General features: G+C 40.1%; 1 non-coding gene across 1 annotated transcript; it reads right to left on the bottom strand.

Annotated features, from left to right (window-relative positions):
• Positions 1 to 615: 615 nt before the first annotated feature.
• On the bottom strand, positions 616 to 722 carry LOC141615473 (small nucleolar RNA R71). The gene has a single exon (XR_012529894.1). It is a non-coding gene; the product is annotated as a small nucleolar RNA R71 (small nucleolar RNA).
• Between the last annotated feature and the right edge of the window lie 15,030 nt (positions 723 to 15,752).

A 15,752-nucleotide genomic window follows, 5' to 3' on the forward strand; every position in this document is an offset into this window, starting at 1 on the left:
TTGTTCTAATTGTTTTCAAGTTGTTTGATATTTTGCATGTCTAGAAGATCAGAAGGTAACTTATTACCCATTGATCACGAGATTGAAAGAACTTTGACAAACAATATAAGACTTGCTAGAGGAACTTTGAGAGGTATTGGTGAGGTTGTAGATATTCAACCAAATACTATTGAGTTCCTCAACCCTTTTGCAAGAGAAGGTGAGGAGAACCCAACACAAAATCCAACACAAAATCAACCCACAATGCCTAAATTTTCATCACATTCTGTACCAACCAAGGGGGACCTACCCAATGGTACTCCCACACCATAACACTTAACCGGAAACTTCATTGCCAAATCCGCATTTATTCAATTAGTCGAAAGAAGCCAATTTGGGGGGATGCCTAGTGAAGACCCTCACTCTCACATGGAGACTTTTTGCGACTATTGTGATGCGATATCACAAACCGGTGTAACTCAAGACCAAATTCGATGGGTCTTATTCCCTTTTTCTCTAATTGGCACCACAAAACAATGGTTGAAAGGCCTTGATAAGGCTACTCTTGGAATTGACTCTTGGAAGAAATTGGCTCTAGCTTTCTACAAAAAGTTCTACCCACCGGAAAAGACTAACATGCTAAGATCTCAAATTACGGGCTTTAAGCAAAGAGATGAATAATCTTTGTATGAAGCTTGGGAGCGGTTCAAAGGAATTTGTCGCTCATGTCCTCATCATGGACTTAGCGAATGGTTCTTGGTTCAACAATTTTGGAATGGTCTTTATGAAGACTCAAGAAACATCCTCAACATGGGATCAAACGGTATGTTCACGGAAGTTGACGATAATCAAACTTGGAACATGATTGAGGAAATGGCGGTCCATAATTCACAATATAGTAGACCTCGCAAGGCTACTAGAGGAGGAAAGCATGAAGTGGACTCTATTACTCAATTGGGTGCTCAACTTAGTGCTCACATTGATACCATCAATTTGAAGTTCGAAAAAGCTATGGCTAGACTTGAAGAAACCTCAAAATCACCAAAGCAACATGTTAATGCCATGACGACATCTTCATCAATCCCAAGTGGGATATGTGAGAATTGTGGAACTTTGGGACATGACCATAGTGAATGTAGGGGAACAAATGAACAAGTGAATGCTTTTCAAGCATACAAGAGTGGTACCCCTTATTCCAATTATTACAATGAAAACACCAAATTCCACCCAAATCTCTCATACAAAAGCCAAAATGTCCAAAACCCTCAACCAACATACACCCCACCTCCCATGAGAAACCAAAATCAAAGACCCTTTTATAACCAAAGGTTACCAAAACCAAACTCCATACAATCAACAAAATGACCAAGGTTTTGATGTTCAAAAAGCGGTCCTCCAAATGCAAAAGAATCAACAAGAATTTTTCACTCAAATGCAAAAGGATAGTCAAGCAAAGGAAATCACCATCAACAACATCCTAGCCCACACCAAAATGTTGGAAACCCAATTGACTCAACTAGCATCTTCAAGTTCTCAAAGACAAAAGGGGCAATTACCACCTCAAAGTAATCCCCCAAGACATGAAACGGTTAATGCCATTCACTTGAGGAGTGGTACGAGATATGAAGCACCAAAGAAGCAAGTTGAGGATAAAGTTGTGGAAGCTAGTGACAAGGAAGGAGTTGTGCAAAACTCCAAGGAAAATGAACCAACAAAAGAAGAAGTTTCAAAGAAAAGTAAAGACAAGGCCAAGGAGAAAGAACCCATTGTGATTAGACTTCCTTTTCCAAGTCATCAAGCTAAGCCCAAATTTGATGACCAACTTGGAAAATTTATGGAAATTGTGAAGAATTTGGAAGTCTCTATTCCTTTCACGGAATTAATCAATCACGTGCCGGCCTATGCGAAGTACATGAAGGACATCCTTACGAAAAAGAAGTCGATCCGGAAGCTTGAAACCCTCGCCTTCAATAAGGTGAGTAGTGCAATCCTTCAAGGGAGTTCACCTCCAAAACTTAAGGATCCGGGAAGCTTCTCAATACCGTGTACCATTGGCGACACAATGATCAACAAAGCCCTATGTGATCTAGGGGCTAGTGTGAGTGTTATGCCGTATTCGGTAAGTAAAAGGTTAGGGATGGGAGAGCTTAAATGTACCAACATCACACTCTAAATGGCCGATAGATCGACGAAGACACCACTAGGGATATGGGAAGATGTTCCCGTAAGAGTTGGGAAATTTTTCATCCCGGTGGACTTTGTCATTGTTGACATGGAAGAAGACTCCAATATTCCGATCATCCTAGGGAGACCTTTCTTGCACACCATGGGTGCGGTGATAGATGTGAAGCATGGAGAGCTTACTCTAGAGGTGGGATATGAGACCATAACTTTCAACCTTGACAAGACCATGAGAGCTCCCCGTTTGCATGAACCATGTTTTATGGTTGTGAAGGTATACATCCGTATAATACCCTTTAAATTTAGGACTATAACGTAAATTTAAACATGTGATTATTGTCATAAAACATAAATACAATAGAAACGATAAGGAACAAGAAATAACCTCGGGTCCTTTGATGCACGGCGTAAAGAACAGAAATCAAACCAGATTCCCTCCTAATTGTTGCACCCAAGACCTTGTCCGAGATATTCCCTTGTGCTAGATTGTGTTCTCCGATTGCCTTGCAATATTGGGAGAACTGATGTGAGTTTTTTCGAGATGAGAGATCTCAGTTTTTCAGAGGAGAATACTCTTCAAAACCCTAATAATTTTTGGCAAAAATGAATTAGGTTAGGCCAGAGGAGAAAACTCTCCTTTTGTCTAAGTGAGGCTCGGCCAAACCGAGTGAGAGGAGAGCTCGCGGGCTTTTTAATTTCCTCTTCACTTAAGCTCGCGGTCCGGTCCAAAACTCGCTAAGTGTATATGACGCGGTCTGATTATAAACTGTTATCGGTTATCGGAAATTTAGGCATCAGCTAATAATACGGGTTAGCTGAATTATTAATACGTGTCCGACAAAAACAGTATTGTATAATTATTCAATATACATTAATTAAATATAAATCGCTTATATTTAATTTTACGAATTAACTGGTTAATTCGCCTTAGCCCATGATATTTAATCCGTATTAAATATAATATCTCAACATCACATTTTGACTAATTACTAGTCAAATAACTCGGACTAACTGGTTAGTCAATTTTGGCATCTACATGACTGTATTTTCATACCGTCACATCTCTCGAACGTATCCTATAGGTGTGACTTTTAGGGACCAGTTGATCACCGCCATCTGTATGACAATAACGTCAAACTTATCTAGCAAGCCAACCGTTATTGATAAACGTGGATCAACTGATAATAATACCAAAGTATGCCCTTTGATCCTTTTAGAGGTTTATAAGTCCTTGCACTAACTGTTAAGGACACCAACCCCAACAAGCTCCCACTTGTCCGTACAAGTGTATGTGCAATGACGTTATCCGCACTAACTGGAGGACACAAGCTCCAACAAACTCCCACTTGTCCGTACAAGTGTATGTGCGATAACCGATTCTCATATTCATTTAAAATTTCTCCCACTCAATGTAAAACAATTTGCAGATCCGGATCCACAAAGGTCGTATTTTACAATCGATCTGTATCTAGAGTGGTTTCCCCGACTAGAGAGTAACTTAACTGATAAAACGAATCCGTATCCGAGCATGGGCATGCATTTCGATTCTGACTCCTCGAGTGGCCCCGAGAAATATCGAGTACACGATAAAGGCTGAATATTTCCTTCAACTCGACTCCTTCCGATCTAAGCACAGCATGAAATGACCCAGAAAAAATCTACTTGGCCCCCTGTTACGGATGACCGTGAGAAAGAAACCAAAGTCACCCAAAATCTGCCTTAGTCTCAAGAGACAGTCGATAGTCAAAAGAATCGACTCTTAGGATCACCATGGAAGTCCTATCCACGACCGGGCAACGAATGTTATAAAACATTTAGGACTCCACGTCGATGTCACAATGGTGTCCTACGAGATATCCGTATAACTCGCCTCTGTGATTGGTCAGTCAACCGGTTGACTTATGGCTCGTTGAACCCACCATCGACCAACGTCACAAAATAATTGCCAGAGTTATCAGCTCATGTGGGCAATTAAGGACTAAAAAATATAATGTTTGTTCAGTTCACTTTGTGGTGTTCAAAATTGTCGTACAATTCCACATGAAAAACAAAATATATATATATATATATAAAATATCAAAACGATGATGTCGTATAGAGTACAAAGGAGAATGAATCTGATCCATAAAAGAGTACTACAACTCAGGAACACGTTTGATTCCCATGGAATTTACGTGCCCTTCATGCTTATCTTGTCGTAATGCTTTAGTGAGAGGATCTGCTATGTTATTATCCGTAGCAATCTTTTCTATCACTACTTCCTTTTGCTCCACGTAATCCCGGATTAGATGAGCTTTCCGTTGTACATGTCTAGATTTGTTGCTAGACTTTGGCTCCTTAGCTTGGAAGATGGCACCACTATTGTCGCAATAGATGGTGATCGGGTCATTCGAACTTGGCACTACAGATAGTCCATGTAAGAATTGACGCATCCATATCGCTTCCTTTGTAGCTTCGGACGCGGCATAGTACTCGGACTCGGTCGTAGAATCTTTATAACAGTTTGTTTGAACTCTTCCGGTGACTGCAGCGCCATTAAGAGTAAAAACGAATCCAGACCGAGATTTCGAGTCATCTCGATCCGTTTGGAAGCTAGCATCTGCAGAATCGGTTGCGCATAGCTTTTGAGAGCCTCCATAAGTCAATGCCCAATCTTTAGTCCTCCGTAGGTACTTAAGAATGTTCTTGATAGCCAACCAATGTGGTTCACCTGGTTCTTTGTTGGAATCGACTTGTCATACTCAATGCATATGCCACGTCCGGACGTGTGCATATCATGGCATACATGATTGATCCTATAGCCGAAGCATAAGGAATCCGTGTCATGCGCTCTTTTTCTTCCGGTGTCTCTGGTGCCTGAGACTTGCTCAAATGCACCCCTGGAGCCATAGGAAGGAAACCCTTCTTGGAGTTAGTCATGCTGAATCTCTCTAGGACTTTGTCTATGTAAGACTCTGATCGAGAGATAACATCCGTCGTGATCTATCTCGATAGATACGGATGCCCAGAATTCTTTGTGCCTCACCCAGATCTTTCATCTGGAAATGGTTTTTCAACCATACTTTCACCGAAGTTAAGAGAGGTATGTCATTCCCAATCAGGAGTATGTCGTCAACATACAATATTAGGAAGACAATCTTGCTCCCACTCGACTTGATATATAGACATGGTTCCTCGACCGATCGAGTAAATCCATTCTCTTTTATCACTTGGTCGAAGCGATGATTCCAACTCCTTGATGCTTGCTTAAGTCCATAAATGGAACGCTTAAGCTTGCACACTTTCTTAGGATGTTCAGGATCGATGAAACCTTCGGGTTGTACCATGTACAACTCTTCCTCCAAAAAGCCGTTTAAGAAGGCGGTTTTCACGTCCATTTGCCAAATTTCATAGTCATGAAAAGCGGCAATCGCTAAGATAATCCGAATGGAACGCAGCATGACTACGGGTGCAAAAATCTCGTCGTAGTGCAAACCTGGCACTTGAGTGAAACCTTTAGCAACTAGTCGTGCTTTGTAGATATCTTGTTGACCTTCCACAGAATGCTTTATCTTGTAAAGCCATTTGCATTGAAGGGGACGAACCTTAGCAGGTAAGTCAACAAGATCCCACACGTTGTTCTCATACATGGAGTCCATCTCGGATTGCATGGCCTCAAGCCATAGCTTTGAGTCAGAACTTGTCATGGCACCTTTATAGGTTGCGGGTTCACTACTCGTTAAGAGTAGAATGCCATCTATGTCATGTTCCTCGACCATACCAATGTATCTGTCCGGAGGAATAGAGACTCTTCCCGACCTCCTAGGTTCCTCAGGAATATTCACCGCAGCCGGGATTGAAGGAATAGGTTCCTCCAATAGTTGCTCGGTACTTGGTTCTGGAATCTCCGACAGGTCGAAGGTTCTATCACTCTTTGCATTCTCGAGAAATTCCTTCTCTAAGAATGTCGCACTAGCCGCAACAAAAACGCGTTGTTCGGTTGGCGAATAGAAGTAATGACCAAGTGTTCCTTTAGGATAACCTATAAAGTATGTCTTGACCGATCGCGGGCCGAGCTTATCCTCGTGTCTCCACTTGACATAAGCCTCGCAGCCCCAAACCCGTATAAAGGACAAGTTTGGGACCGTTCCCTTCCATAGTTCATATGGAGTCTTGTCAACAGCTTTAGACGGACTTCGGTTAAGTATTAGAGCGGCTGACATAAGAGCATAACCCCACAATGAATCAGGTAATATCGTGTGACTCATCATGGATCGAACCATATCAAGTAGTGTTCGATTTCTCCGTTCGGACACACCATTCAACTGAGGTGTTCCAGGTGGAGTTAACTGTAGGGCAATCCCACAGTCCTTTAGGTGTTGATCAAACTCGTGAGAAAGATACTCGCCACCACGATCCGAACGCAGTGTTTTTATCTTTCTACTCAATAGGTTCTGTACCCTATTTTGGTATTCCTTGAATTTCTCAAAGGATTCACTTTTGTGCTTCATTAAGTAGACATAGCCATATCTACTTAAATCGTCCGTGAAAGTGATGAAATACCTATAGCCTTCTCGTGCGGTGATTGACATAGGACCACATATATCCGTGTGTATGAGCCCTAATAGGTCAGCAGCGCGCATTCCAACACCTTTGAAGGAAATCCGAGTCATCTTACCGATGAGGCATGATTCACACGTGCCAAATGATTGAAAATCAAAGGCCGAGATAGCTCCATGTTTGATGAGCTGTTTTACGCGTTTCTCATTAATGTGTCCCATACGGCAGTGCCATAGATACGTTTGATCTTTGTCACCGACCTTTAACTTTTTATTCATTACGTGTAATATTTCATTGGTCTGATCTAAAACATAAATTCCGTTCATGGAGACGCCTTGCCAGTAAATCATATCGTGTAATGAGAAAATGCAAGCATTATTTTCTATTACAAATGAAAAACCAAGTTTATCAAGCTTTAAACTGAAATAATGTTTTTGGAAAGACTAGGTACATAATAGCAGTCATATAATGACAACTCAAATCCGCTGGGAAGCTGGATCACATATGTCCCCTTTGAGATGGCAGCTACTCTTGCTCCCTTCCCAACACGCAGGTCCACCTCACCCTTTACGAGGGGTTCGATGTTTGAGCCCCGCACATGATTACAGATGAGAACCACAACCAAGTATCAAGTACCCAAGTTCCGTAACTTGCGTGGTTAATCTCAATCATATGAATAAAAGTAGAAGAAGAAGACATACCAACAGGTTTAACACGACCTGCTTTTAAGTCCTCATGATAAACAGGACATGTGCGTCTCCAATGCCTAGTCATGTGGCAGTGATGGCATTCCATGTTATCTTTCTTGCTCTTTGTCGTGCCTGATGAGTTACTCGACTCACCAGGACCACTCTTACCTGAGCCCGACTTCTTGAACTTCGCCTTACCTCTTCGCTAGGTTTGCACGAGCTTTGCCCTTACCCTTCCCTTTATTTGACACAACGAGAACATCCTGTTTCATGCTCCCACTGGACTTCATGTCCTTCTCGGTCTGTACGAGAAGGGAGTGCAGTTCATGGGGAGTTTTCTTCAAATCATTCATATAGTAATTCGCTCTAAATTGCGAAAAACCATCGTGGAGTGAGTGAAGCATACGGTCGATAACAATGTTCTCGCTGATGTTACAATTAAAGGTCTCCAGCTTCTCGACATTCTCAATCATGCTGAGAATGTGTGGGCTAACCGGTTGGCCCTTCTGGAGTCTCGCATCAAAGAAGCGAGTGGTATGCTCATAGGTCACGATTCTCGGTGCTTTCGAGAATTCCTTAGTGAGCGTGGTGAAAATCTTGTTTGCACCATGGGCTATGAAGCGTTTCTGCAAATTGGGTTCCATTGCAAAAATGAGTACGTTTTTAATCGCACCCGCTTCCATACAGAAATCATTAAACTTGGTGATTTCAGCAGCTCTAGCCGTGGGACCTGGGTTTGCCGGGATGGGCTCTAATAGATATTTGAGCTTCCCGTCAGCAGCAGCAGCATTCCGTAATGCCGCCTCCCAGTCCGCGAAGTTGGATCCATCATTCTTCAGTCGAGTAGACTGATTCATCTGATTCATGAAGATCCTAAGCCAGGACTCACGGTCCAATGTGGCACTTGGCATTGGGTTATCAGTAGAACCAGCCATTTGTTATTTAGCAGTTTAAAAGTTCGTGATCTACACTGAAAAAGAAAGAAAAACAAAAACGAAATAAGCAACTCATCGAGGTGATTTAAGTCTATTTAAAATTCATTTTAACATGTAGACTCAATGCACTTGCATAATTGATCTCCCTCAAGAATGATACAAGTGATCCCAAGACTCAATTTCTGTAAATTGATAAGCCAACTGTTTAGCTAATTCTTCCGGAAGAACTCTTGGTCGATAGATTTCCGTAAATCCTATCTATAGTCCACCATAGTCACAGGATCGTACGAGTGACCATAGTGTTGAGATAAAATAGGTCAATCGGTTCCAACTTACCCGACGTAGAAGGGGTCATAGTATGCCTACCGACGAAGAAGGGACTCATTGGAGTTTGACCTATAAAGACCGTTCTCAATTTTTGTTTATACGAGGAAGATCCCATCAACTAAATTATAATTCATTTTAAGTGAACGAATAACTAGCGTCTGTCGTGAATGAATTTATTTGGATGATGGCTTTAAAACGTGTGACATGAGAATGTCAATGAAAACTAACTCGTGACCTCTATATGTGTCAGTTTTCATGCAATTATTAGGTGGTTTGGTTTTTAGGCGGAAAATGATGCATATTATCGTTACGAAAAATAAAAATGAATGCAATACGTAAATAAAAATTCCTAGTGTGGCCTATCCTAGTAAAACAAAACATAAAACAACTTTGGAATCCACCGTTGGACCCGAGAAGCTTGTCTTGATGTTCCATCTTGATCCAAGTAGCGGGAGTGAGCATCCGGTCTCCATCTTTGGTCTTCTCAAAAATTACAATTTAAAATTACAAAAAAATAAACCTATTTACATTCTAATTAAAAACTGTAATTACAAGTGAAAAATCCAAAACGGAGATACGAGATCTCAAAATACAACCAAGACCGTGTTCCATCATTACGGTAACACGTTCTACTAAGGCCACACTAAGTTACAACCGTTTGCAAAAATTAAATACGTAATAAAAAGGCATTCACGGCATTCAAGATAAACGATAAATAAAAATGCATCAACTAAAAACAAATTCATTCGTGACATAATTCCGTAATTATGTTAAATTTATCCAAACCACCTTTTAATGATTAAAATTCATGTGATAAAACCGCTTCTATCATTTAATTTTAATCCATTACAATCCGTTACTTTAAATACGCTTTAAAATAACTTAATGGTACGTGTGTGAACCGTTTCACAATCATAGCGAGTGTACAATATCCGTATAAAGTACATATTGAAGCCAAAAGAAAATTTAAATCAAAAGAAACAAATTTTCAAAGCTGTTAAAACGGAAATCCCTCGATCCAGGGACACAAGTGCTCGATCGAGGAACTAAAGGGCTCGATCGACTGAACTGCAAGTCGATCGAGGGGTATGCTAATCAGGGGGTACTCGATCGACTAAACTGGAGGTCGATCGAGGACTTATATCAGCAAATCTACTCGATCGAGTACGAGGACAACTCGATCGAGCAGTAGGGTTTAGAAAGGGGTCGATCGAGTACAACAGGGACTCGATCGAGCAAAAGGTTTTTGAAACGGGGTCGATCGAGTACAACGGGGACTCGATCGAGCAAAAACAAGACAGGAAAAACACTCGATCGATTAAAACATGGTCGATCGAGCACAAAACTTTCTGAAAACTTCAAACCCTCGAGAAAACAGTTTTGTTGAAGCAAAACAAATGCAATTTTGATGAAAACCGATTAAAATCAATTCTACAAATTTGCAAAACTTGACATATTGTTATAATCTCTGTATAAAACAACAATATGCAAAAATCAACGAAAACAACATGAAATAACCGTGTAAAACATGTCACGGTTTCATAAAAACGCAACAGCCAAATCAAAAAAAATTTCTGCCGTGAGAAAAATTTGCTGATGCCGCACGGTTTTTAAGACAAAAACAATCGTTTCAAAATCGTTTTATGAAAAACACATAAAAAATTTACGTGGCCTCGCTCTGATACCACTTGAAGGTATACATCCGTATAATACCCTTTAAATTTAGGACTATAACGTAAATTTAAACATGTGATTATTGTCATAAAACATAAATACAATAGAAACGATAAGGAACAAGAAATAACCTCGGGTCCTTTGATGCACGGCGTAAAGAACAGAAATCAAACCAGATTCCCTCCTAATTGTTGCACCCAAGACCTTGTCCGAGATATGCCCTTGTGCTAGATTGTGTTCTCCGATTGCCTTGCAATATTGGGAGAACTGATGTGAGTTTTTTCGAGATGAGAGATCTCAGTTTTTCAGAGGAGAATACTCTTCAAAACCCTAATAATTTTTGGCAAAAATGAATTAGGTTAGGCCAGAGGAGAAAACTCTCCTTTTGTCTAAGTGAGGCTCGGCCAAACCGAGTGAGAGGAGAGCTCGCGGGCTTTTTAATTTCCTCTTCACTTAAGCTCGCGGTCCGGTCCAAAACTCGCTAAGTGTATATGACGCGGTCTGATTATAAACTGTTATCGGTTATCGGAAATTTAGGCATCAGCTAATAATACGGGTTAGCTGAATTATTAATACGTGTCCGACAAAAACAGTATTGTATAATTATTCAATATACATTAATTAAATATAAATCGCTTATATTTAATTTTACGAATTAACTGGTTAATTCGCCTTAGCCCATGATATTTAATCCGTATTAAATATAATATCTCAACATCACATTTTGACTAATTACTAGTCAAATAACTCGGACTAACTGGTTAGTCAATTTTGGCATCTACATGACTGTATTTTCATACCGTCACATCTCTCGAACGTATCCTATAGGTGTGACTTTTAGGGACCAGTTGATCACCGCCATCTGTATGACAATAACGTCAAACTTATCTAGCAAGCCAACCGTTATTGATAAACGTGGATCAACTGATAATAATACCAAAGTATGCCCTTTGATCCTTTTAGAGGTTTATAAGTCCTTTCACTAACTGTTAAGGACACCAACCCCAACAGGTTGATCATTATAATCGGAAGGATGAAAGGAAGAAGTCGGAATTTCAATGGAAGAAGATAATTGATGATGCTCCATTAAAAGAGCAAGAGAATAGCAACAAAGAGAGCTCGAATAGCTCACCTATGACAAGTGAAGAGGATGGCCTCATTGGCCAAAACAAGAAAGTGGAAGAGTTGTCTCTATCAACTCAAGAGATCTTTAGTGACCAAGTAGACGAAGTTTGTGGTCTTTGGGATGATGAGTTTGAAGGGATATTCAATCCCTATATTGGCAATGCTATCGATCAAGACCATCATGAAGGACAACAAGTGCAAAGATCTATTGCGGATCTTTATCATGACAATGAGCAAGCTTTTGACTACTTCTTCAAGGTGTTGAGTAACATCAACAACACCTTGAGCATGCCCCCATGACATCTCACATAAGATGAGAGTTTGGTGGAGTCCTCTCCAAACCACCATTTGTAAATATTCTAACTCCCTAACTTGCATTTTAATTTTCACATTGCATTTTTGTCATTTTTGGATTTTTATACATTGATCAAGATATTCATCATTTTTGAGAGAAGTGAGGGAGGGACTAATGATTTTATTGATGTGTAGTGCTTTAACTTAGTGTGGGGATAGCAATTGGCTAGGCTATTCATGCCTTTGTAGTGCCCCTATAATGAAGAACACGGGATTTGAAGAATGAAAATGACACGGGTTATGCAAGTGCACGGATGGACCTGAATCCGGGTAGACCAGGAGGAATCCGAGCGGCTTATGGGTAATCCGCTCGTCTTACAGGAATCCGAGCGTCCAAGGAGGAATCCGTCCGTCTAAATGAGCTGCAAAAATCAAAAATTTTGGTCTGTAAGAGAATCCGAGCGTCCCAGCTGAGAAGAAGCTCGTCTGATTCTGGACGCTTGTCTTTGCAGAAATCCGCTCGTCTTTCTGCCAGTGCACATTAAGCAAAGTTCCTGTAAGAGAATTCGCTCGTCTTGTAGGAAAGCCACTCGTCCCAAATTCAGAATCCGCTCGTCTTCACTGAAAGACGCTCGTCTTAAGGCGAGTTTTCCTGAAGCCCATTTGAGCAGAATCCGAGCGTCCCGACGGGAATCCGCTCGTCTTTCCCCAGCAGTTTTGAATTTTTTGGGTGTTTTAAACCCCATTCCCACATTCATTTCATTCATTCAAACATTCAAACACTACCCATAAACCCCAAAACCCTCATCCTCTCCATCACCAAAAACAAGATTTCCTCAACCAAATTCAACAAAAACAAATCAAAACTTCCTCACAACAAGAATTAATCACTCCTTTTGCAACAATAATTGATTCAAGCACCAAAATCTTCAACCTTTGAGTCGATTTTTTGAAATACAAAGCAAAATCTTTTCATCTTAAATCGATTTGGGCATAATTAGAAATTGAAGATTTACAATCTTTTCTTGGTATAATCAACAATGGCAAGAACAAAAAGAGCAACAAAGGCACTCAAAGCAAAGACACTTTCAAAAAGGCAACAAACTCTTCAAGCAAAGAAAGCTTCTGTGGCTATGGTGGTTTCTAATGCAAACTTGGAAGTTCAACAATAAGATCCTCCCTTGGAAGCTACAACATCAACAACTCCGGAAATCGCTCAATTATCCACCTATCCGGAGGTAATTTTCATTTTCGACTCCCATAGGGATACATTTGCCAATTATGCTAAGAAAGCCATTTTGCCCACCAAATTCATTTGTGAAGATGCCTTGAAAAAATTGGGTGTCCTTGAACAAACAAAAGCTTTCTTTGAAGCCATGGGATTGGGTAAATTGTTTACCATGAGAGAATTGACATACCCCTCCTTTACCTTGGAATTCATAAGTTCATTGAAAGTTACTAAGGTAGAAACTAGAGAATGCATCGAGTTTCGTCTTGCTAATGTGAATAGGCGCATCACCTTTGATGTTTTGAGTAAGATATTAGGCCTTAGTGATACACCATATTATCACAAGATGCCCGAAAAATATGACCCCGCTCCTCTTTGGGAGGCAATTTCCGGGAAGAAATTTGTGAGCTTTCATGCTTGTCGTGCTCTATTAGTCCACCATCCGGGCATTAGAGTGTGGCACAAGATCATCGGGAATACTATAATAGCAAGAAAAAACACTAATCATCTTACCAAGCCCGATTGTGTTCTACTTGAGTCGGCCTTGAATATAGGAAGAGAATTCACTAAGCCATACAATGCTCTAAGACTTTTGGTTGAAAGATGGCTTAATGTCGATTGTGGCAAAGAGGGCACCGCTTTTATCATGAATGGAGGTCTAGTTACTCTCTTGGCCAAGCACTTTGACCCAAATTTCAACAAAGATAGCACCTATGTGGCAATCAAAGGAGGCCATCTCATTGATATGGACACCATGATTAACAAGTATAAGTGGGTCAAGCATGATTCTCTTGACACCAACTATGGGTGGCTAACAAGTTATGCTAGATCCTTCACTTTGCCTTCAAAGATTTATCGATTGAGTGTTCACTGAACAAACTACGTTTTCCCTCTCTCCAAGGAAGCCGAGTATATCATCCGTCAACAAAGAGGCGAAATTGAAGAGCCTTCCTCCTCCATTGTCACACCACCCTACCCATTCAAATATCAAGAGTTCAAACCCAAAGATGTTGAAGTAGGAAATGATTACATGACTCTACTCATGAGAGAAATGCACAAACAAGCTTACAATGATCGAGTAGATGCCTACTTGGCCCAATATCCACCCCTCCTTCATTTAGCTAGGCAAGGACTACTTGATCCATCATGTCCTTTGCCTAGTTGGGCGGATAGGGAAGTTTTCTTTCCGAGCACATCTAGTGGTGAAAGACCGGGTGAAGATGAGAATGCCGATGATGAGGTTGTTGATGATAAGGGTGTTGATGAAGAGGTAGATGAAGAAGAAGAGGCTAATGAAGATGATGAAGAAAGTGAGCAAGATCAAGGAAGTGAAGATGAGAGTGGAAATGATTCCACATCTATGGAGGAAAATGATGGTAATGATGATATGATGGAGGATTAGCAAACCTTGGAGGCTCCTACACTCTTGAGGTTTGTATACTTCTTTTGTTTTCTTTATTTTATCTTGATCATAGTCTTGAGAGTCCTAGCAACACGGAGGACTAACACCTTGGCTCCATTGAGGTGTTCTTTTTATTGTTCCCACATGATAAATCCAAAATGACAATTTATTGTTTCATGCATTGCATTTCGTGTACATGAACTACCCCTAAATTTAAGACATTAGAAATAATGTCTATTTTGGTTTGGGGAAGTACATGCATACGCAACGGGAGGTAATCTAAATTACGCTCTCCGCCATAACAAAACCCATGCATCATGTAGTTTAGCTTAGTATAGCTTGCATTTAGTTTAGAAATCATGCATCATACTTGCATAATTTCCTATCATATTGGCCATTGAGGACAATGCCCATATTAGTGTGGGGATGGGAAATTCTAACTTGACTTTTATTCAAAAAAATCCAAAAAAATGCAAAAATTTCGAAAAATCAAAAAAATTGAAAAATTGAAAATCCAAAAACATGTCCTTTTCCTTTGTAGTGTATATATTGTCTTGTATATATTATGTTTGTTCATCCTTGTTCACATTGATTGACTACGCCACATCCGAGACATGAGGATATTGAAGACCACATGGTATGATCTTTCCAAATATCCTTTTTCCTCTTTATGTTAATGACTATGTGGCTTTATTTTTTTTTATGCGGTATAAACAATGTGAATTTAGGATTTGCATTTAGTTTATATGTCATATTAGTTGGTAGAATCATATGCATTAGGATGTATAAATGTTAGTTGCATCATGGCATGTAGTTTGCATGGTAGAAAATTTTGTAAAACCGTCTACTTGGGAAGCTTGACAAGTGTATATAGGCCCTAGTAGATGCTTTTTCTTCTTAAGACTTTGCTTGTTACAATACTTGTAAAACACCCTAGGATGTGTCATGCTAGTATCCTTTGACCCATGGATTAAGGCCTAGTCAAGAGTACCTTGTGGTGTGATAACTCCTTGGCTACCGTTTATTCCAAGGTGACCCTTGAAACCATGCAACCATCATTCATCCATGTTCTACCATACATTTTGTCATCAAAGGGAATGGGCACAAAAAGAAATTGTTCAAAAATTTGAGTTCAAGAAATGAAAAGAAAAGAAAAGAAAGTTTGCAAAATGCATCAAAAGAAAAGAGGAGCAAAAATAAACTCCTATGCTTCAAATATAAGGCACCCTCACTACATATGGGGTGACTTTGAAAATGTTCAAAAGAAAATGCAAAAGGTTGAAAGTTGTCAAGTGTTGAAATGCCAAAAATCAAAAGAAATGGCAAAAGAAAGTGTTCTCGAATGTTATATGCCACAAGAAATTGGGGGAAAAAACAAA

Source organism: Silene latifolia, chromosome 11, assembly GCF_048544455.1.
Source record: "Silene latifolia isolate original U9 population chromosome 11, ASM4854445v1, whole genome shotgun sequence".
Classification (NCBI taxonomy): Eukaryota; Viridiplantae; Streptophyta; class Magnoliopsida; order Caryophyllales; family Caryophyllaceae; genus Silene; species Silene latifolia.